Source organism: Schistocerca gregaria, chromosome 3 (genome assembly GCF_023897955.1).
Source record: "Schistocerca gregaria isolate iqSchGreg1 chromosome 3, iqSchGreg1.2, whole genome shotgun sequence".
NCBI classification, from domain to species: domain Eukaryota; kingdom Metazoa; phylum Arthropoda; class Insecta; order Orthoptera; family Acrididae; genus Schistocerca; species Schistocerca gregaria.
Genome location: NC_064922.1, coordinates 848,625,818 through 848,650,084, shown reverse-complemented (window position 1 = coordinate 848,650,084; position 24,267 = coordinate 848,625,818).

Sequence of the window (24,267 nt, the reverse complement as noted above, 5' to 3'; positions counted from 1 at the left end):
GATGAATTTTATCCATAATAAATCATGAACAAAATCTTGAGTTACCAGTTTTACTCATTACCTGTGAATGAGAAAACAAAAAAATAATTTAAATACACCCATCAAGGATACAGAGATTAAAATAATATTGGTGATGGAGGGCTTCATCCAAATCATGCTCAATCATATATGATTTTTAGGATTGTTATAGATCATCCTTATGGATCAGAATCAGATTATCTAACATATGATGGAAAATCTAGTAAAAAATTAATTGGTAATTATGTGGCAAAACTGTTTAGTTTGTGACTGTAAATAAAGAAAATAATATTTTATCTAGATTCGCGCACCTTTTATTTCATCAACAGATATATTATAATTAACTTCATCTGTTATACATAAAATAATCTTGGAAGGACATATGCTTAATAATGGAAAAATAAGGAATAAGAAAAGCGAAGTACTTTATCCACTTGGAATACTTGGTGCATTTTTAAAGATTATAAAGAAATTATGTGGGAAGAAGATTTAACAGTAGTTTTTACAAGGTCTTCTAGTTCTGCAGATGCAATTCTTAGATGGTCAAATTATTGTGAAGCTCAAGCTGAAATTAAAGATACACTTCCTAAGGAACGAAAAAATGCAATAGAATCGATGGAAATTCATGTACAAATTGTTAAATATGACCCAAATTATGAGTTAGAACAATGAGAAAATATTCTGAAAAAGCTAAAAATTTCGATATCTTTTTATGGACTGCAAACTGTAGAAGTTGCGGGATTGGGTGGTATGATAAATTTTGAACTTGATATCACAAATTACTATAACTCTGAAGAATTTGATATGCCATATTTCGTATTTATTACAGTTCAGAAAAATCGTAATAATAATATAACTTGACTCTTCAAAAATATTCGAACACGTTACTCTACTGAATATATACTTGAAAAATGGAAGAAATGAAATTTTCTCACAAGGGATGTGTAAAACTAATGCTCCAAATAATTTTCTCAAAGCATATGATGCATTTCTCGATTTTAAACGAGTTACGCTACTCAAATCAGATCCTAAGATAACTCCATATAAATTTATAATAAACTATCATATCTATGTAATTAATATGACTGATAGAAAGAATATTGTAACTGCACAGAAAACGACTATGAAACATTGTGCACTTTTAATGAAAAAATGTCTTCAGATGCTTTAGCGCATGTAACAATGTATGGTAAGAAAAATTTCAGTTACGATGCATAGCACAGAATACTTACTGAAAATTTTTAATTATATAAACGAATAAAAAAAATAGAAAAAATGTTATACAATAGTTAACTTTATGTTTTCATGTTTACATTTCCTTTTGAAGTATTTCAGAAAGACAGAGAAAATAAAAACTGAAAAATTTAGTATGTCAATTAGAAGTTGATATTTCAGATAGCTCTTGTTATGTAGACTATGCTAACGTTTTGAATTTTCAGAATCAGTTAATATTTTGAGTGACATCGATGTTTTCCCCACTAACCTAAGCAAACAACATAGTTTTTGCCGTGTAAGCCTTGATAGGCAGCTGACAGCTCTGGAAATTGCAGCTTGTGTTCAGCCAGCAGTATGTGGCCTCTAGATAAGATAATACTGACCTAGTGCAACAGTTTTGTGAATAATATTATCAGAAGAAACGAGGTAATGCTCCCTGTTGGCTGTACACTGGCTTTTTCCTGTCTACTCTGTCTCACTGATACATTCTATCTGCACTGTTCACTAAGCAGTTCACAACAACAGTATGTGAATATATCTCGTTTTTAACATATAATGTTCTTTATAAATTTTATTTTGAGTGTTGTAAAGCAACATTACATGTTATTTACATTTCATCTCCTCAAATAAAATAAGGAAATTTGAAGAAAATAATTTATTTACGTCCAAAATAAACTGATGAAAACAACATTTTTAGAATGTACTTTGTCATTCAGATTCCAACTATGTATACAAACTGTGATCGAATACATTTGCTCCAGAGTACCCCAGGCAAGCAGTGGGTTGGACACCCAAGCAGTGGGGATCATCAATCATCCAATCTCTGCTGTCTGAGCTCTGACCCTTCAATTAAAGACGACAGGACCAGATACAAGAAGGACAGCTATCTGGACTTTGGATGGTCTTCGAAAAAACACCCGGACCTCAAATAAACTAAAGAGAGTAATATCAAGAAAAAGCCCTCTGGGTTTACTTCAGTTTGCTCCAATGGTTTTTTGGACTTTTTGAGATTGAATTTAGTATTTAAATTAATTCTAATCGCTTAGTTAAATAATAAAATACCTGAAATGGAAAGCCAGTAAAATTGTAATATGAATTATTCTTTGTGAGAATGAATTAAATATTTTTCTTACATGCACCTTTTATAAAAAAATACTTAATTTATTTTCATACATTCGCCTTTTGTACAAAAAATAATTATTTTATAAGTGAACATGATAAGAAAAAATATTCATTTTTATTAATTTTTCTAAGTAATTTATTACAAAATATACGTTTCTTAATGAAATTGGATTTAAACCTGAGAAAGTGGATTATAGTAACATGATTTGGTAGATTCTAGGTAACTTAGCTCAGTCCTGGAATGAACCAGGATTGACCCAAGTGAGCTAGAACTTACCGAATCAATCTACTAAAACAGACGTTCAGTATCAAGTACAGTCAATCCCAATAATTAACTTTCTTTCCGAACCTTGCTAGTACTGGGTAAAACTTTGAATAATAGCCTGGCAGTCATTTTCTTTTACATAATTACAGTTTACTTGATTACTAATAAAAGCCTGCTTCGATTCCTTTTTTATTTTACTGTTGTTTGTTCTCAACACCTGTCTTTCTAGAGTCGAAAAACAGTCCAACACCTTTTCATTGCATATAGTCACGATGACAAAAAATCCTTTCACATTACCGGTAGGGCAAACTCCACATATGTCGTAGCATGGCTAATTTTGCAGTACCATACATATCTTTCACTGCAAAACTGTATGAACTGATTTCAAATACGAACATTCCACCACAGCTGGCAGCACCTATCAGCAGTGTGGGGTAGAGGAAACAGCTACTGGAGTGCATTCTTGTGGCTGCAGTAGAACTTTTTCCAGTGTGGTTGAGAATATTTTCAGTGTAACACGTGTTCGATAACAGCTTTCTGATTTTTTATCGATATTGCCGCTATAAACTGAAGTGTATGTATAAGACTTTTATTGATGGATTCTTCACAGTCCTCTATTTAATTTAAGGTCTTATTCGCCATTTGACACCAATAGTTTGCTCACAATTCAGTGTTGCCAGAGCTGAATTTCTTAATGGTTTGGTGTCACTGGTGGGAGTGTAAAGCAGTTCGAGCAGTGTGTGAATCAAATAAAAGAACGTATTTTACATGGTTTTATGCCTAATTAAAGTGCTTCATGATTTCAGTGCAACACTGACATTCATAAGGAAGGTTTAAGGTATTTATCGATTTAATTTGTTACAGATGTCTAAACCTAGAGGCAAATATGGAGAACGCTACAGCAGAAAGGATTTGGAAGGAGCTGTTCGAAGGCTGTTAAAGGATGGATGGCCAGTTTAAAGTTTCAGTAAAGGTTTTGGCATACCTTACAATGTCCTAAAGAATAGATTAAGAGTTTGCACCGATCCTGCGGACTGTGCTCTCGTGGAAAACGGCACCCCCCCTTTTTTTTAACAAACAGAGAGGAAACTAAATGCAATGACTGGGTTATGGATTGTCAGCAGTGATATTTGTTATTACGCTCACAAATTAGCATCAGAGACCTGAAGGGAACCCACCTGGGGAAGAAAGAGACTGGTGGAGTTCATTTAAGAAACCATATGGCTTAAGGTTAAATCTGCCAGAAAATCTATCATATCATAGGGCTTCAACTTGGAATCGTTCTAATTTGAACGATTTTTATGATGTGCTAAGTAATGTGTTTGAGAATACAGGGCTCGGGACGAAGCCAAGTCTAATTCGGAATGTAGATGAAACGGGATTTTCAATGGTGTATAAGCCGAGCAAAATTTTGTCACCGGAACCAGTGAAGAGTGTCCACCAGCGGACAACTGCTGAAAAAGAGGATACAGTTGTCATTGCTGCCAATGCTATGGGACAAACAGTGCCTCCTATGTTTATTTTCAAGGGAATTCGTGTCACCGATAGCTTGAAGGAAAATGCTCCTCCATTGAGCCAGATATCAGCGTCAGAAAAGGGCTGGATAAATTTGGAAATTTTCTTGGAATTTCATTTCATTTACCACATTCCTCCCACTGGTCTTGTTCTGCTGCTGATGGACTCACATTCTACCCACGTCTCTTCAGAAGCTCTAAAATTCAGACAAGAAAATGGCATTATTTTTGTTACCTTTCCCTCACACACCACTTAGACCTTACAGCTGTGTGATGCATCCATGTTTGGTCCTCTTTAAATGGCTTGGAAAGGGAATGTGGGAGACTTCATGAAAACTTGTGGTTACAAGGCTACAAGGATGGATATTTACTATTTGTTCAAGAAGTCCATGGACGAAACTATAACTCAAGTCACCATCAAGAGTAGTTTTTCTAAAACTGGATTTTTTCCCCTGTGAATAGAGATGTCATTCCAGGTATTGCTTTGAAGGTTTCCCAAGTTCATGATACCTTTAATGGTGGGTAAGTAGAGCTACCTGAAAGAACAGTAGATGGATCCATACCAGCAGAGCAAAAAGAAGCTGTTGATAATGATCCGCCTGAGATAGAAGCGTCAACGCATCAAACTGAAAATATCTAGGAGGAAAGTAACATGCCTCTTCCAAAATCCATAAAATCATGGACAAAAAGGAAACATGCAGCTACTTCACCCAGAATTACTGCTGATGAAGGGCTGTTGCTTGCAATAGGCCTAAGGACCCCTGAAGAAAGGGAAGCAGAGAGAGAAAATTCCAAATCAAAAGGGAATGTTCCAGCAGACAGGCAACAAGGAAAAGTAAGCTCCTCAAAACATAGAATGGGAAAACAGCAAGTGTGTGCACAAGTAGTTCCTTCAACAAGACGATGGATGCCTGTACAGAGAAGATTAATAAGAAATGTAGGAAAGGATGACATTATTTGTTCGTAATGTGGTGGAAAATACGAAGATGATAATGATGGCCAAGAATGGATTTGTTGTTTGAAGTGTGAGTCCTAGTTTAATCTGTCTTGCCAAAGACTGAAGGTGTACTGTGCTCAGCTCACATGCCATTTATGCACTGAGCCTGATTCTGAATAACTTGACTCACATTTCCGATTTTAAGAACTAACTTCAATTACATTTTGGATTTTAAGATTTTGTTATGATTGCAGTAATTTTTTTGTTTGTTTCATTAATAATTTTTATGTTACAGTAAGTAATTAATTAACCATATTATCTTTGATTAGATTACTTATAATAATTTATTAATAATAAATACAGTAAATGTTAAGTGCATAATGTGTTTGGTTACATTAAATCATGTGTTGATGACACAAAAGTATTGCTTGTAGAATTATGACTGCTTCTGCGAAATTACCTGATTGTTGTTGTTGTTGTCTTCAGTCCTGAGACTGGTTTGATGCAGCTCTCCGTGCTACTCTATCCTGTGCAAGATTCTTCATCTCCCAGTACCTACTGCAACCTACATCCTTCTGAACCTGCTTAGTGTATTCATCACTTGGTCTCCCTCTACGATTTTTACCATCCACACTGCCCTCCAATACTAAATTGGTGATCCCTTGATGCCTCAGAACATGTCCTACCAACCGATCTCTTCTTCTGGTCAAGTTGTGCCACAAACTCCTCTTCTCCCCAATCCTATTCAACACTTCCTCATTAGTTACGTGATCTACCCATCCAATCGTCAGGATTCTTCTGTAGCACCACATTTCGAAAGCTTCTATTCTCTTCTTGTCCAAACTATTTATCGTGCATGTTTCACTTCCATACATGGCTACACTCCATACAAATACTTTCAGAAATGACTTCCTGACACTTAAATCTATACTCGATGTTAACAAATTTCTCTTCTTCAGAAACGCTTTCCTTGCCATTGCCAGTCTACATTTTATATCCTCTCTACTTCGACCATCATCAGTTATTTTGCTCCCCAAATAGCAAAACTCCTTTACTACTTTAAGTGTCTCATTTCCTAATCTTATTCCCTCAGCATCACCCGACTTAATTCGACTACATTCCATTATCCTCGTTTTGCTTTTGTTGATGTTCATCTTATATCCTCCTTTCAAGACACTGTCCATTCCGTTCAACTGCTCTTCCAAGTCCTTTGTTGTCTCTGACAGAATTACAATGTCATCGGCGAACCTCAAAGTTTTTATTTCTTCTCCATGGATTTTAATACCTACTCCGAATTTCTCTTTTGTTTTCTTTACTGCTTGCTCAATATACAGATTGAATAACATCGGGGAGAGGCTGCAACCCTGTCTTACTCCCTTCCCAACCACTGCTTCCCTTTCATGTCCCTCGACTCTTATAACTGCCATATGGTTTCTGTACAAATTGTAAATAGCCTTTCGCTCCCTGTATTTTACCCCTGCCACCTTTAGAATTTGAAAGAAAGTATTCCAGTCAACATTGTCAAAAGCTTTCTCTAAGTCTACAAATGATAGAAATGTAGGTTTGCCTTTCCTTAATCTTTCTTCTAAGATAAGTCGTAAGGTCAGTATTGCCTCACGTGTTCCAGTATTTCTACTGAATCCAAACTGATCTTCCCCGAGGTCGGCTTCTACTAGTTTTTCCATTCGTACTTACCTGAGTAGTGTTGCAAAATTACCCGAGTGCTTATTATTAATAAAGTGAATTAGCACTATTTTAAGAAAGCTTTTTTGCATCTGAAATTTAACTTTCAACATGTAACATTTATACCATCCAATTATACCACTTTTACTTATCATTTGATACAAAAATTCCATTTTTAATATATTTCTTTTAACTAATAGTCGCAAAAAACCTTAATACTGCAAAAGTAGCCGCATTTGCCCTATATTAATAATTTAATAGTAGCAGGTAGTGTTATGAGTGACTATTCCCATGACAGGACTACTTGTTCTGTTGGGGGAAGAGTGTTATATGTCGTGCAATGTGACGACATTTGATAGCTTCTTACACAGTAAAACACAGACCATAGCATATGTACTAAGCGCAAAACAAACATATTACGAGCAATGAATGTCCATTGGCACGAACTTGCTGTAAATTCAGTAAAACAAATAATAGCAAATATTATAGGAGTTTAGAAAGTAAACTGCAATTTACATTCAGTACTAAATAGACACAAAAACTGTAGTTGATCAAAGCAAACAGCGTCATACTGGAAAACATCATGAAAACCGATAGCAGTTACCGAAATGGGTATACAGATAGTGTCATAATACGGCAACTGGCTTAAGCAGCATAGCAAGCATACGTAAATGATCATATTCAGAGGATGAGACTATCACAAAGACATCAGGAACTAAAAGACAGAACAAATGAGGCAGACTATGTTGAAGATAGTGGTTATGCAAATGAATTGGTTGATATGTGCAGTTCGCCACAAACAGAGAAAGAACCTATCAAGAAACATGAGGTAGACTCACAACATGTAGATCTGCTCCATCTACATCTACATCTGCATCCATACTCAGCAAGCCACCTGACGGTGTGTGGCGGGGGGTACTTTGAGTACCTCTATCGATTCTCCATTCTATTCCAGTCTCGTATTGTCCGTGGAAAGAAAGATTGTCGGTATGCCTCTATGTAGGCTCTAATCTCTCTGATTTAATCCTCATGGTCTCTTCACGAGGTATACGTAGGAGGGAGCAATATACAGGTTGACTCCTCAGTGAATGCATGTTCTCGAAACTTCAACAATAACTTCCAATGAATCTCAGTCTGACATCTGCTTTACCAACGATCAACTTTATATTATCATTCGATTTTAAATCACTCCTAATGCGTACTCCCAGATAATTTATGGAATTAACTGCTTTCAGTTGCTGACCTGCTATATTGTAGCTAAATGATAAAGGATCTTTCTTTCTATGTATTCGCAGCACATTACACTTGCCTACATTAAGATTCAATTGCCATTCCCTGCACTATGCGTCAATTCGTTGCAGATCCTCCTGCATTTCAGTACAATTTTTCATTGTTGCAACCTCTCGATATACTACAGGATCATCCGCAAAAAGCCTCAGTGAGCTTCTGATGTTATCCAGAAGGTCGTTTATGTATATTGTGAATAGCAACGGTCCTACGACACTCCCCTGCAACACACCTGAAATCACTCTAACTTTGGAAGACTTCTTTCCATTGAGAACGACATGCTGCATTCTGTTATCTAGGAACTCTTAAATCGACTCACACAATTAGTCTGATAGTCCATATGCTCTTACTTTGTTCATTAAACGACTGTGGGGAACTGTATCAAACACCTTGTGGAAGTCAAGAAACACGGCATATACCTGTGAAACCGTGCCTATGGCCCACTGAGTCTCGTAGACGAATAGAGCGAGCTGGGTTTCACACGATCGTCTTTTTCGAAACCCATCCTGATTCCTACGTTGGTTACCGGGTAACCTGGTCTTGGTCCATTATATAGGTTTTCCATAGCAATACGTCCAAGTGAAACTGGCATTCCTGGTTTGGCTGGCTTTAGACATAGAGTGGAGAATGGAAAATTCTCGTTAAGAGTCTCCTTGTAATAGAGCATGAAAGGTTCGTTCTTCAGTAAACGATTCCACTGCATATTAAGCCAGAGCATTGGTTTTTTAGCTACATTTTGTTTTCTCCTTGTAATAGCTTGTTCAAGATTCTTCGTAGACTTGAAGTCTTCACGTGACATTTGGGTAACAATAAAGAATTCTTTCTTCTTGATTTTACAATTATGGAGCACCAATCAGCAGGACCATAAACTGTCTTACCTCTTGCATAGGATTCTATAGATCAAAAATCTGAATCATTAGGAAGATGGGAGTGGCCACTATCCATAAATTTATGGTCCATAATGTCGATGTTAACACTGGTGGATGCAATTTCATGAGACACAATGCAAATTTCAAATTCCTATTTTTCCCTGTACAAGTGTCACTATACATGACAACATGTTTTGAAGTTGAAGCTCTTGTAGTAATATGTTTTGTAACACAAGAACCTATTTCTTGTGACCCATGTGGGGCCACTGTTTCATCCCATGTGTACATAAAGCCAATATCAGTTGACAGCTCATGACAGCCAAGATTGTATAAGTACATGTTTCTTTATAATAGGCCACAGAAGTGGTCAGTGTAAATCAAAAGTGAAGGCATAATACAATTTATCTTTCTGTGACTTTTCTTTATCTAATTTCGTGGATGTTCTTGCAGCCTCCGCCTTTCAAAGATGAAGTTCATGTCATATTTTCACGGTCTTTCTTTCTATTGCAACTTCTAAAGAGGACATTTGTATTTTGTACTTGTCACACTTCTCACAGGTGTCTTTACATGGAGCATGAAAGTGCAAGTCGAAGTCATGACTGAAACATCTGCGATAAATGGGCTCTTTAACAGGTAAGATTTTTTTCTCTTTGCGGTATTCTCTGTATAAGTTATACATAAGATGTACATTAAGGACAGGGGATAAATATTTTCTGTTTGGATTTTGAGCTTTTGTACAATGAGACTGGTATGAGAGGCATGATGAAATATGCTTCCAGACAATATCCATTCTTTTATCAGAGATTTTGCTCAAGGGTATCACACTTCCTCGTTTGTCCGATCCTGGTTGCTCTCCCATTTTCAACTTTTTTACAGCTCTGCTCATCCCCCCATCTGATATTTGGAATGTTTGAAGGCAATATTTTTTGCATACTTTAACACTAGTTCCATCAACTTGAATATAAAATTGATTGCTGATTGACTTTGGAAATCTTGACCCATCTCTAGGACGCCTGTGTTGAGGACTTATTTGCTTAATTAACCCACATAGAAAAGCATTCTGACAGGAAAAGTAACCTAAATTCAAAAATGTTCAGAATGAACTTCTGCGTGCCACTTCTGATATCTTATCTATACATTTTAATCTGCAGTTACAATTTATGATTGAGAACGTCTTTTCAGGGGCCTTTCTCCCTTCCTTAGTTTCATATGCCTGACCCAAATTTCTTTTTTTCTTTCTTTCCTGCTTTATACTCCCCCTTTTTTGCCTCTTTCTACTTCGATTTGGTAATTCATGTTGTGTTATTTCCATTTCTTCCTCTGCAACCAAACAAACACCTATAATTATTTTCAGAATGTTATGCTACGACGTTTTGAGGTTGTGTATCAAGACTGTTATTATTTTTACGAATTGTTTTGCAGAAATTATGCTACATCGTTTAGTTTGTGCACCATGTTTGCTATTATTTTCAGTGAAATTACGTTTACAGGCCAGTCATTGTTAAACTTCAAAGACATGATAATGTGTTACTAACGTAATTGGCAAAATGGTAGACTATGTGAGTTAATCTTACCTGAAGAACCAAACATTTCATTCTCTGAAGGATCATAATCATCACTAGATCCTGCATTTTGCAATATACTACTTGTGTCTTCACCAAATTGAGGATCCACCTTCACCAAAACACGTAAACTACACAGTTCGAAAGCACACCTTAGAGCCACTTAGAGGAATAATGGCGTAAGTCAGACTTGCACCGCAATGCCTGTAAACAAAGCGGCCGTTTCATTCACAAGTGAAACTGCTAACGCCATCTATGGGGGTAAGAACAAAACTGTGAGTTACACCATTCTTCCATTTAACAGATTTATATTTCAAAATTGTATTGCAGCACTTAAGTCAATAATTTTAAAAACGTGACTTACACCACTTTGGCTTTAATCCTGTCATATCTATCATTTTGTCATCGGTGCGACAATCTAGAGAAGGAACTACAGTGCAATCTTCCTCTGTGAAACAGCTTTGGAAAAAGACACTTAGTATTTCGGCCTTTAGTCTGTCATCCTCTTTTTCAGTACCATTTTGGTCACAGAGTCTCTGGACATTTTGTTTTCATCCACCTACCGCTTTGACATAAGACCAAAATTTCTTAGGATTTTCTGCCATGTCAGTACATAGAACTTTACTTTCGAATTCATTCAACGCCTCTCGCATAGCCCTCCTCACACTACATTTCGCTTCGCGAAATTTTTGTTTGTCTGCAAGGCTTTGGCTATGTTTATGTTTGCTGCGAAGTTCCCTTTGCTTCAGCAGCAGTTTTCTAACTCAGTTGTTGTGCCATGGTGGCTCTTTTCCATATCTTACGATCTTTCTTGGCACATACTCATCTAATGCATATTGTACGATGGTTTTGAACTTTGTCCACTGATCCTCAACACTATCTGATCTGTACTTGAGACAAAACTTCTGTGTTGAACCATCAAGTACTCCGAAATCTGCTTTTTGTCACTTTTGCTAAACAGAAAAATCTTCCTACTGAGGCGTAGCGCCTTTTCGCATCGCTCCTGTCACTTGTTCGGACGATATCGTTATAGGCATGAGTCATCGACAGATGTCACCAGCTGACATGGATCTGAGTTACAGAGGTGCACGTAATTGTACTAGGCGGCAGAGGTCAGCAGTCGACGGACAGTGTAGCAGTCGTAGTCCAAACAATGTTGTAAAGTTATGTTTTACTAATATTTAATGTATTTGCATAATTATAATTGTTGTATATGTGTAGTAATTAGCAGTGCAAGTGTTGTATGAGTGAAGAAAAACAGAAGTAAATAAAAATTGTTTTGTTTATTCACGAAGTACCAGTTAAACTATACAGGGGATTTACTATAATTTAAATGTGCAGTCAGTTTATGGTACTAATAAATCGTGAGTAGAACACAAATTAATCGGTAATTTCAGAAGGAGTAATTTTATATTTGATACTTTTCTAAATTTATTTATTTAGCAATTGCCATAGAAAGAAACGTTTTACTATGATTGGTCATTGAAGTAAAGCGCGGGCTAGCGCGGGATAATACTGCAACCTGATTTGCTGTATGTGATATCAGCCAATTAGAAAAATGCAAGCTCGCCACAATCTATGCTGGGAACAAAGCCTTTGGTGTGATCTAGGAGCAAGTCGGGGCTGAGGGCTCGAACTAGTAACATTTCATTGAAAGCAGCTCCGACGATGTACTGTAAAATCGCGGAAAAAAGCTTTTTACGAGTTCGCGAAGTAGCACAAAGTGTATTTAAGTGAACAGTATAGTGGAAGTGGTGTGGAATTTCGGACGGAATATCAAAATTATTACTTTTGACTGTTAGTTAAAACCGCGTGGCGTGTTGCGCGATCTAAGACTGGAACAGATATTACATGTAGAGCAGAGTGCACAACATTTGAGCGAGCATTTTCATAACGAAACGATCTAGCGAACTCTACTGACTTCGATAACGGGTGTAAATACCATAAAGTGGCTACGTGTGTGATTGTGGTGTGTATGGGAACTTTACATTGTGTAGACACTTAGTACGGACTTGGCAGTATTAACTGTGATTTTTATCGTAAAAATACACCTGAAAATTTACATTGCCAAGTTAAAGCTTTTATTTCAGTACTAGCCACATTACGTTTACCGGACAATTCTATGTATGTTGCGACCTGCAGCAGACAGCAGTGGTCTAGTATTTTCTACTACAGCTTTTAGCTAGACAAATGAACATTGATGGACATGGCAGGGCGGTCGAATGAAACGTGCCGCGCCGCACTACCTTTTTTAATATTTCAATTTACGGCTGAAATCATCGATGCAGTAACCGCTTTATTATCCTGATTCCCTGTCCTGTGTTAACTGTTTCAAATAGTTCGGGTCTGTTTGTCACCAGAAGGTCTAATATGTTATCGCCACGAGTCGGTTCTCTGTTTAACTGCTCAAGATAGTTTTCAGATAAAGCACTTTAAAAAATTCACTGGATTCTTTGTCCCTGCCACCCGTTACAAACGTCTGAGTCTCTCAGTCTATATCCGGCAAATTAAAATCTCATCCCAGAACTATAACATGGTTGGGACGTCTACTCGAAAAATTTTCCAAATTTTCCTTCAGGTGCTCTGCCACAACAGCTGCTGAGCCAGGGTGCCCATAGAGACATCCAATTAACATGTTTGAGCCTGCTTTAACGGTGGCCTTCACCCAAATTATTTCACATTTCCTTCGATACTATTGCACTTTTTATCGCCATAAACACGCCTTCCCCTTGATTGTCCAATCTGTCTCTGAGTTTAGAATTTCATTACTGTTTACATCTGGTTTCAGCCAACTTTCTGTCCCTAGTACTACGTGGGCATTGTGACCGCTTATTAATGGGAGCAGTTCTGGGACCTTTCTATAGACGCTCCTGCAGTTTATTATTACGACATTAATATTGCTATTCCCTGTTGCATTTTGCCTACTACCTCCTAGTTGCATCTCAGGACGCCTCTTGTCGGGCCTAGGGAGAGAATTCTCTAACCTAAAAAACCCACATGTGCACTCCACACGTACTCCACTACCCTTGTAGCCGCTTCCTGCGTGTAGTACACGCCTGACCTATTCAGGGGGACCCTACATATCTCCACCCAATAGCAGAGGTCGAGAAATTTGCACACCAGATCTCCGCAGAATCGTCTTAGCCTCTGCTTTAAGCCTTTCACTCGGCTCCAAACCAGAGGACCGCGATCGGTTCTGGGAACGATACTACAAATAGTTAGCTCTGATTCCACCTTGCGAGCGAGGCTTTCCGCCTTCACCAACTCCGCCAACCACCTGTATGAACTGAGGATGACCTCTGAACCCAGACAGCAGGAATCATTGGTGCCAACATGAGCAACAATTTGTAGTTTCTTGCACCCAGTGCTCTCTATCGCCACTGGCAGGGTTTCCTCCACATCTCGGATGAGACTCGCTGGCAAGCAACACAGAGTGAACACTGGCCTTCTTCACCGACCTTTCCGCTATTTCCCTAAGGGGCTCCACCACCCACCTAACATTGGAACTCCCAATCACTAATACGCCCATCCCCCCGTGTCCCTGCTCAGACCTTGGTGAAGGAGTGGCCACTTGTCCACTCACAGGCAGAGTGGGCGATGCCACATGGCCAGCCTCCACATTGACCCTCCACCTTGTACGCCGCTGAACTCACCACTCCCATTGGGGAGCTGGTGGCCTAACCCCGCCCGGTAACCGCGAAGATGTCTCGACAACAGGGACCGTGGGTGAAGCAACTGGGGTGTAGCACGCGATGCACCAGACTCCCCACTGCCGCTACACTCCGAGGCAGCAGCCTGAAGACGTCTGACCGCGGCCATCAACACATTCAGCTGTTCACGAACAGTGGCCAGCTCCTCCTGCATCCGTACACGGCATTCACACATTCTATCCATCCTAAGAAATTAACAATGTACTGTAGAGAGTTAATCAACTTTTAACTAGACTGCTAATTCACTAAAGGCGGCTGATTGTTGACTAAACTGTGGCTGCTAGCCACTTCTTGTAGAAAACAATGAAAATAGCGCTACCTGCCTCTGGACTGTATAGAAAAGAAACACTAGCACTACTGGCACTATGGCTGACTAAAGTGACTCTCTCTGACTGTATTCAAAGCAAACACGAAATCTATGGAACACTATTACTAGTACGCGAAAATTAAAGTTTCCTAAAAGCAAAAACGCACGGAAAAAGAAGTGAGAAGTAAGAAAAATGCAGTTAATACTTAAATTAACGTAGCTCGCTGCACAGCAGATGTGAAGCAGACGGCAGTTACGGCGACACGAATAGATACAGTAGAGCAAGACAGTGAAAAACCTTTGAGGATGACTTATACAATGAAATTTTATCCACACAAATTAAAGCACAAGGTAGAAGCATTAATAGTCAAATTAAGGCACTAGTTAGTGGTCTTGATGACGAACTCAAAACACAAAGTAGTAATATTGATAACCAACTCAAAACATAAATTAGTGGTCTTAAGAATCAACTGAAAAGAAAAGTAAGTGTTACTAGTAAGCTTAATAATCAGCTGAAAATGCAAGCTGATGCCATTAAAACACATAGCGTTAAAATCAGTGAACAGATCGAAAAGTTAGGTGTTTTGAGTAGTGCAGTCAAAGACATTAAACATGAATTAAATAACATTAATACCAATGTGGGCGTTATACAGGGCATATCAATGATATCGACGAGAAGTTCGATTTAGAAGTCATAATAATCCAAGGAACAGTAGAACTTTTAATAGTAACGAAAATGGACGAAAAAGTTTTCCAACTGAAAACCGAAATGTCTAACAAATGTAGAAATGAAATCTAACATTTGAGAATGACAGTAGTCGATTCTCAGAAATAAATATGCCACCTTGAAAAGAAAATAAGAGACTAGTCCAGTTGTGTCAGTCACAGGACGCCTCATAACAAACCGTTAGAGGGTGAAGAAAGCTTTGATCCTGTAAAAAAGATATACTGGCTGGCATCCACTGGATTTTCTGAAAAGTTGTGAAAGGATTTTTCCTGAATATTTGACAGGCAAGAAAAAGAATAATATAGTTATCAGTACATTAACAGGTGATGCTAAACGATAGGGACCAAATTTGAACACTGATCAGATGACATTTAACGTATTTTTATAAAAAAATTTACCGAGGAATACTGGTCAGAACAAAAATAAGATTGTCTATGGTGAGAATTTATAATGGCTTGATTATATGACAACAGAGACAGAAACCGAAAGATTGCTGTAAATCATGCCATAGAAAACTAAGATGTAATCCGAGATAATTTGGGGGCTGTGGACAAAGATGCCAAAGAGATACGTAGGAAGCAATTGTAAAAGTTTTTCTGCGTTTTTAGAAAGAGTAAAGGATGAAGATCATTGACAAAGTAATTGTGATAACCGCCATAATAATACCATTAGTGCTAATTACAATGACAACGAACAAAATACGGCAATAGGTATCTCATTAATGTTGTTCAACAAGGTAGGAGCAGAGGTCGAAGTAATTCAGACCCTCACAGAAGAGGATTTGCTCCGCGACATTACCACGACAGCAGCAACATGGAAAACTGAAGACCGCGTATATTGCGAGCCAAAACAACACGTACAGATTTTCACAGCCCAAACGTAAGACCCAACACTGGCATAGACGTAATGAATCTAACACTGCAAAGCACCATACAGCGACAGATGTCCTCAGGAATGAGTAGTGGCAGGCAGGTCATGAAACGTATACTATCACAGGGAAGAGAAGAACACGTCAGGCCGACCAGGTGGTCGTATTCAAGCTGTAGTTATGTCTGTTCAACAGCGTGATGACGTTACAGTAGGATCCAATGAACTTGCTTCGGCAGATAACGACACCGAGACAAGAGAAGATATGTTCCTAGGCGAGTAAGAAATCGCCGACGACATTTCAATAACGATAATATTCGTGAAAATGAGTTGACAAGGATTACTGATCTGTTCTGAGGGCTAAAGCAGTGTGAGTTGGAGTATTTACAAAGGAATTAGGGGTCCAAATGATTAGGTGATAATGAAAGGAGAAAAAGGGGCATTGAGAGAGGACATGGCCATATAGTAAGAAAAGAAATAAGGTTGCAAAGAGGAGAATGGAAGTTGATGAAATTCCTCAGCATTCCTGCCAAACGGAACGCCAGCAGAACAAACTGTTGTCAGAGCACCGGAGGAAGTAGATATAAACAATTGTTTACGAGTTACTTGAGTTCACGAAGAATACACAAAATACGAAGTAAATATAGACGTTGTAGGGAAGCAGCCTACTCACGCCGTATAAAATTCACATCAGTCTTTCCATTGTGTGCCAGCCAGTCCGATGTAACTAGCTCTGACGTCATAAATGTTGCGAAATACTTTAAAAATAAAGTAAATAACCAGAAACGTTTCTAGCATGTCAGAAGTAACACTAAATCAATATGTGTTGAATATCAGTTCGATAACTTTAACCATTTTCGAAATTTGGACGTTTTTCTGTAAAAATCATTGGCGCAACAGAAAAGACCTAGAAACTTAAAAAATTATATTTAGATTCCTTTTGCGTAATAATTTAGTAGAAACAGTATACTGGATTTCACAAATTAAAATTTTAGTTTAAATTCATGATTTTCTGGTTTTTGTCTTAGAAATCAAGGAAGCAATAGATAAGTAGGCGAATAAATAAAGCTAGGATGTTTAAATTTAAGTAGAAGGGAGATCCGCTATAATCATAGAGATGTGAGAAGTTTCAACTGAACTACTATAAAACTATAGCTATAGCGTATATCCAAAGAGCAAGTTCAGAGCTCGTCTACTGCGTGCAGTGTAATTAAATTAATTCTGTATCCCAAAATATTTGAATTAGCCACGTCAGACTTTTATTATGATTACTTACATATGTGCTGATGGCACATTTAAATTGAGAGCTTCATCGGCTATCATCAAAGGAAGCAATGATTTATTCGATAACTTAAAGTGGTGCATTACTAGCGCAGAGGCTAGGCGGGAGAGCGGATTTGATCAGGCGCTCCCTTCGCCGTCCGCATCACGGCTTTATATATAAGAACGCTGCGCAAGAGAGAAAGGCCCCAGTTCTCTCCAGATGCTGATTAGCGCACCACCTGTGCCGCGAGTAGCGTCGCGTCGGTATCATTGCTATAAACAGCCTCGGATGCCATAATAAGTTACTCGGGATACACGTAACCATGAAATCGTTTTCGAGTAAAGTGTTAGTTTTGGGATGACTTTAATGATCTATCTTCAGTTTGCGTATGTCGTATTTGCCTGTGCCGGCCCGGGATCCCGGACTATGATTATAAATGAAGATTTTGAGTTCTACTGTATAGCTATATTTGACAAACTTGCACATGCACAACATAGTAATATTCCTGATGATAATATTAATAATAAATATAATGTCTCTATTACAAACAGGACTATGTGCAATTGAGAAGTGAATTGTATGGCAAGTTTCCAATAAATGGTCTTACGCCCTGATTTCTAGTAATCTATGTTAACTGCTCGCCACAAAAGTGGTAAATAATCTCAACTTTGGTATCATTACGGGCGGCACACAAACAGTTACTTCCACGAAATCTAAGCGATCCAGGACGGTGTAAAGTCCTTGCGGGTTCACATCCTATTTATACCAAAAACCTGAGTTTAGTTGCATTCTGGCTGTGACGTCACCCAAGGCAACGCATCAGCCAGTCTTTGACTGATGCTGACCATGGGGTAGATGGATGCCTCTCAGGCCATATTTATAGACGGGAAAGCGGACGACCAAGTGAACACCTTCCTTCAACTGCTCTATGCCCTGGTTGTTGCCTCTAAATGACCGCTTTCTCGGACACATAATATTTTATATCACTGTTGTCTATTAATTTAGAATTTTTGTAATTTTTATATGAATGTATTTAAGTTGGCTATAATCACATAAAAAGATTTTACTTGACTGTATTTAAACTTTGCCATCTAGAATTTTTAGAATGGAACTGACAGTAGAACATGACCTCTGAACTACAATTTTAAGAGACCTTGGATTGATTGTTATTTACATCAGTCTTGAAACTTGTTATAGCTATATTATTTAATGGATTTCATCAGGTTCTGTAATCAAAACTAGTGATTATCAATATAAATGCTACTTAATCTACTGCAAATAAGGGTGTTTGTGTTTCAAATTTAGTTTTCAGTAGATTACTTGAAAACTATTAGAGGTTGCTCAATGGGGTCACATACTTAAGGTTTTTTATATCAAACGGATGCTTCATGCAAATTTTCATCCTTCTAAGTCTATTATTTAACGCCACTTATTAAAAAAGTGTATTCTGACTAAAATTTTGTTATGACCAAGTTGAAACTTGTAACAGTTGACTTTGACATACATTTGCACATTCTGACCAATTTTTAGCTTTCTAGCTTTATTATTTAGCGCTACTTATTTTTTCTTAAAATGATGTGTTTAGGGAAAGATACTCATCTGATCACTCTGAGATCTGAAAATGTAAACATTAATAGACTGAAGCATATGTCGACAAAGTTTGGAAAAGCAACTTTAATTTTTAATTTAATCTTAATTATGGCCCAATACTTGTATATTACACACAGGCGCGTTATGATGATGTGTGTTAGTAGCAGTGAAGTAGAATCCTAGCACACTTGCTTGCCTCTGTATCTCTCAAATGATACAGTGCTTGTTTTGCCATATGCTTATTGGTGTGTATTTCGACAACGCATCGGCAGCAAGAGCTTCATTGTTGCATACGCCTTCGCTACAGCACAGCCAACCTAACTCTGACAGTTAGACTGGGATGAGGTGTACTGTGAACCTGATGCCAATTTAAAATGTAATTTATTTCATGACACTTTTGTAAATGCATTTGAAAACTGCTTCTCCAAGAAAATCGTTAAATATACTCGTAAGAAACCATGTAACAAACCATGGCTTACTAAGGGTATAAAAATATCTTGTAACCGGAAAAGGGAAATATATCTGACAGCAAGAAAGAGTAGTGACCCAGAAACTATCAAACATTATAAAAACTATTGTGTTATATTAAGAAAAGTTGTTAAAAAATCCAGAAGTATGTGTATCATGTCTGAAATCAGCAACTCTGATAAAAAATTAAAACATTTTGGAATATTATTAAAAGAGAAACAGGTCATCCAAGAGCACAGGAAGACAGTATTACCATCAAATTGAATGAAAACTTTACGAACAAAAGGTCAGAAGTTGAAAATATTTTTAATAATCATTTTCTAAATGTTGTGGATATAGTAGGATCCCGGTGTTCATTAGAAGATGCTAGGCAGTTAATGGAAGATGCCACACCAATGCAATTTGATACAATTGAAATCTAACCCATTTTTCCCTCTGGAATTAGGAAAATAATAAACTTCCTTAAAAGCAAAAACTCATATGGAATTGATGGCATTTCCGGCAAAATACTAAAAGCTTGTTCTCAACAGATAAGTAAGATTCTCAGCCACCTGCGTAATAGGTCTCTGGAACAGGGCATTTTCCCTGATAGACTGAAATATGCTATTGTCATACCTTTGCATAAAATAGGGGATAGATCTGATGTCAACAATTATCGTCCAATCTTTTGAGAAAGTAATGTATTCAAGAGTAGCTTCATATATCTGTAAAAATTAAGTACTAACAAAATGTCAGTTTGGTTTCCAGAAAGGTTTTTTAACAGAAAATGCCATATATGCTTTCACCAATCAAATTTTGAATGATCTGAATAACCAAATACCAACGATTGGGCTTTTTTGTGATCTCTCAAAGGCTTTTGATTGAGTAAATCATGAAATTCTACTAGACAAGCTCAAGTATTAAGGCATGAGTGGAACAGTGCACAAATGATTTAATCGTACCTAACTGGAAGAGTGCAGAAAGTTGAAATAAGCAGTTATCATAATATGCAAAAATCAGCACATTCCTCAAACTGGGGAACTATCAAGAATGGGGTTCTACAAGAAGCGGTCTTGAGTCCTTTGTTGTTCTTAATATATATGAATGACTTACCATTCTATATTACTAATGACTTGCCATTCTATATTCATGAAGAGGCAAAGTTAGTTCTCTTTGCTGATGATACAAGTATAGTAATCACACCTGACAAACAAGAATTAACTGCTGAAATTGTCAATAATGTCTTTCAGAAAATCACTAAGTGGTTCCTTGTAAATGGACTCCCCCTGAATTTTGATAAGACACAGTACATACAGTTCCGTACAGTAAATGGTGTGATGCCATTAATAAACATAGACCTTAATCAGAAGCATATAGCTAAGGTAGAATATCCAAAATTTTTAGGTGTGTCCATTGATGAGAGATTAAATTGGAAGAAACACATTGATGATCTGCTGAAACGTTTGAGTTCAGCTACTTATGCAATAAGGGTCATTGCAAATTTTGGTCATAAACATCTTAGTGAATTAGCTTACTATGCCTATTTTCACTCATTGGGTGCATATGGCATCATATTTTGGGGTAATTCATCACTGAGGAATAAAATATTTATTGCACAAAAGCATGTAATCAGAATAATAGCTGAAGTCCACCCAAGATCATCCTGCAGACATTTATTTAAGGATCTAGGGATATTCACAAGAGCTTCTCAGTATACATACTCTCTTATGAAATTTGTTATTAACAACCAAACCCAATTCAAAAGTAATAGCAGTGTGCATAACTACAATACTAGGAGAAAAGATGATCTTCACTATTCAAGATTAAATCTAACTTTGGCACAGAAAGGGGTGAATTATACTGCCACTAAAGTCTTTGGTCACTTACCAAATAGTATCAAAAGTCTGACAGATAACCAACAAGTATTTAAGAAGAAATTAAAAGAATGTCTGAATGACAACTCCTTCTACTCCATAGAGGAATTTTTAGACATAAATTAAGAAAAAAGAAAAATTATAAAAAAATAAAAAATAAAAAAGTTGTTATATTAACAATTATGTTGTTAAATTAACTTAATTACGTCATGTATTGGAAAATTCGACTCGTTCCACATCATTATGAAATATCTAATTCATGATCCATGGAACTAGTATTAATCTAATCTAATCTGAATAAGAAAAATACCCCTTCTAACCCAAACAAACTGAATTTTAGGTTCGAAAAGCTAGATTCGTAAGTCTGATGTCAGTGCCTGTACTTTGCATCCGGACATGGCACAGTGACTGTCATGCCAGTTGAACTTGGTGGGTTTAGCAAACATTGAACATTTAGCGGGCTTTGCTCCTGAAGACAACGCACAGTTAGCGGCTTTTTCAACCACACACGATTTTCTACGGCCATTTTCAATGGTTTATATAGAGTTGTGCACCCTGAAAACTGTTCCATCGAGTATGTGCTGAAAAACTATGTATGACAGTGTGCTCAACTCAAAATACATTAAAAAATGATTTAGCGACTTTTGTATCTGAGCTACTCACATATGCTGATATTGTCTATGTATTGTCTTTGTGGGGTGCCGGTTGAGCTGTTTCACACACCTCTAAGATGCTAAAAGTGAGATCTCTGGTGACCAATAGAGAAAGACACCTGCATGTAAGTTCATGCAGTTTTTAAGGAAATGACAATGTCATCCAACAGAAACATCCTATTGAATGATAACTAATAGGGGTGGCGAATCAAGCATGACAATATCGTTACCACACTACAACCATGAAGTTCATTACTGCCTAGGATCAACCTATGATATTCCCACTAATATAAGTAAATGCACATTTAAGAAATTGGCAAGTTACTATAACTGTGAACTCTAACCTTGACATTGGTGGGTGGGCATAACAAAAGCATAATCACGAAAGTAAATCACCGATATGTTCAATGACTGCAAGAATGGTTAGTGGTTTAAAAAAGGAATTGGGTAAGACAAGTATGAGCATCAATAGCATCGCCAAATTGTATAATGGAAACTGGCTGTCAACGTTAAAATTGTGCAATTAGGCCCTGACTGCTAATCCAAATCGCATCTGCCTCGAGTCACTGACTGCATCACTGGCTCATTCTTACCACTTTCATAGAGTGCGAAGGTGGAAGACGGCGAAGGTAGTGGCTGGCAGTTCTAAGTCCAGCTTGCCTTCTATACACAGAACTACAGTGGAGACATCCTTCCATGCAGCAGCAAGATTCATCCCATAGGTCTCCTAGGAGTAAGTCTTTACTCATTGGTAACCCAGCAGCAAGTGTTCTCATCTTAACTCTCTGAAACTTTCTTGTTTCCGCCAGTGTGGTAACCTCACCGGCCAATTGCAGCAGACTTTTGTAATTAAGTTTAACAATCTCCTACTCCTGCAGATTTATTTATTATTAACCAGTGATGTCCTGGTGTGGGAAGGGAGACAGAAAACCTCACCCACTCCATGACAGGATTCTGAACATGACCAATCGAAAGACTTGCACGTAGACACACATGAGAAAGTTCCATGCTCTATGGAAATAAATATTATGAGCCTATCACAAAGCCTGTTTCAAAGTTTTAACAGAATATTGTTTCCAGCTAAGAACGCTGAGCAGTCGCTGCTCGCGGTTTCCATACTGGGGAAGGCTGTGACATTCATCGATCGAAACTAACCTAGACCTTGGGCTACACTACAGAAATGCATGTCACTACAACCAAGATTTCAGGGGGAGGGGGGCCGGGTGCAATATCACACTCTAGCCAAACTATTACATACTGTATCTCCTTTCCGTTTCATAATCAACTACTAAATAACATCAAAAGTAACTCCAAGATAAAATCTATAGGTGGATTATTTATTCCCTACCGTCGTAATTCCCGACAGTTTACAACGTAAAATCGTATTAAAAGACACGATTTGGAGAGGTCTTAAATGCAGTATATTATAACAGTCGCTGCATGCTTACTGCTTCTGGTCTTTTCATTTCTAAACTTTGGATGTTTAATGCGCTCATATCGCGGCGTTTGAGTTCGCGTGACGAAACAGTGATGTTACCGTGACGTTAAGGGTCTTGTGCTGTGATTGGCTGACATTTGCGATCGCTATGTTAGTTTACATACCATATTTGTCGTACTGTTTATACACTCCTGGAAATGGAAAAAAGAACACATTGACACCGGTGTGTCAGACCCACCATACTTGCTCCGGACACTGCGAGAGGGCTGTACAAGCAATGATCACACGCACGGCACAGCGGACACACCAGGAACCACGGTGTGGGCCGTCGAATGGCGCTAGCTGCGCAGCATTTGTGCACCGCCGCCGTCAGTGTCAGCCAGTTTGCCGTGGCATACGGAGCTCCATCGCAGTCTTTAACACTGGTAGCATGCCGCGACAGCGTGGACGTGAACCGTATGTGCAGTTGACGGACTTTGAGCGAGGGCGTATAGTGGGCATGCGGGAGGCCGGGTGGACATACCGCCGAATTGCTCAACACGTGGGGCGTGAGGTCTCCACAGTACATCGATGTTGTCGCCAGTGGTCGGCGGAAGGTGCACGTGCCCGTCGACCTGGGACCGGACTGCAGCGACGCACGGATGCACGCCAAGACCGTAGGATCCTACGCAGTGCCGTAGGGGACCGCACCGCCACTTCCCAGCAAATTAGGGACACTGTTGCTCCTGGGGTATCGGCGAGGACCATTCGCAACCGTCTCCATGAAGCTGGGCTACGGTCTCGCACACCGTTAGGCCATCTTCCGCTCACGCCCCAACATCGTGCATCCCGCCTCCAGTGGTGTCGCGACAGGCGTGAATGGAGGGACGAATGGAGACGTGTCGTCTTCAGCGATAAGAGTCGCTTCTGCCTTGGTGC